The sequence below is a fragment of the Cyprinodon variegatus genome, unplaced genomic scaffold (assembly GCF_000732505.1).
Source record: "Cyprinodon variegatus isolate N-32 unplaced genomic scaffold, C_variegatus-1.0 Scaffold844, whole genome shotgun sequence".
Taxonomy (NCBI): Eukaryota; Metazoa; Chordata; class Actinopteri; order Cyprinodontiformes; family Cyprinodontidae; genus Cyprinodon; species Cyprinodon variegatus.
The window spans coordinates 205,537-206,946 of record NW_015151297.1 but is presented as its reverse complement, the minus strand read 5'-3'; positions in this window follow the sequence as shown (position 1 = coordinate 206,946).

The following is a 1,410-nucleotide window of genomic DNA, read 5'->3' as shown; positions in this document are numbered from 1 at the left end:
ACCATCATTATGATTCATTGTTCTAAAATTCTGAAGAATTGTAAAGTGTAATTACAACTTAATACCACGGGAGGGCAGTATAGAGACCACGTTCAGGACAGAATCTGTAAAAATAAAATATTAATTCTTGTTTAGTTCATTTTCTCTTATTCATGATACATTAACTGAACTATTTTAAGTAAAATATCCTTCCTCAATGTTCTCATCTCTTGTGTTTACATAAATAAAAATTATACGAATTATGTTCAAGCGTTAAATTTCCATCTAAATAAAATGATTAATACTTCTAAGTATCTGTTGTATACCATCTGGTTTGTATGAATATTTTATATTGAGACTCCATCTCTAATAATATAGGAATATAAAACTGGTAGACTTCTATTTTAGTCAATATAGCTGCAGTTATTAGAATTTAGTGAGAAAAAAAAAGTTTCACAGTTTTGGGATGTTTAATTAGGGCTGGACAGCGGTGCAGTTTATAGCACTGTTGGCTTGCAGCAAGAAGGTTCAGGGTTTGGTTCTTTCTGCATGGAGTCTGCATGTTCTCCCTGTATCCTCGCTGCATATAGATGAAACTTGTTCAAACCGCAGCGGAGTTTGTTTGTGTTTTACTTTGAAAGGCTCCACAGGAAGCGCATCTCTGATAGTTTTATTCCAGCTTTATTTTAGTTGTAGTAACTACTTGTAGCCACCAGGGGGCGGGGCATAACCCCGCTGATCTGAATCCAATGAGTTTGTAGTGTAATTACAACCTAATACCACGGGAGGGCAGTATAGAGACCACGTTCAGGACAGAATCCTTCCTCAATGTTCTCATCTCTTGTTAATTATTTGAATTATGTTCAAGTATTAAATTCATTAACTTTGCTTTTTCATTTCCATCATGTTAACAAGAATCTTCTCCATTTTTTTTAAGCTTTGCTGCTATTCTTTACATGTTTTTCCCTGGTTTTTTACAAACAAACTCTAAATATCAGCTTTTATAGATCTACACTGTTGGTAAACAAACAATCGCTGATATGTTTATCATAGAAAATTCATCATAATTGAATGATTTTAGTGTGTAATTACAGTCTGCGATCACAGGAGGGCAGAAGAGAGCTGTAGGCGCTAATAAATCTTAGATAAGAAAACTTTCCCTTTTGTTCACTGCAGTTGTTTAACTTTGTATATTTATTTAATTTTATTTATCTCTATTCTACCAAGATCAAAGAACCTGTAATAGCTCTCCTTTGTGTAAATATTAGAGATAACGGTCAAAGCACTGGAATAGGTAGGAAGAAGTTGACCCACAGTCTGTGTTTCAGCACCATGGACAGATCAAGCACTTCCTGAACTGAACATCAGCTGGAAACTCTGCCTCATTTATTTCAGTCTTTGTTAAATCCAGGAATGGTTTCACTTCATCAG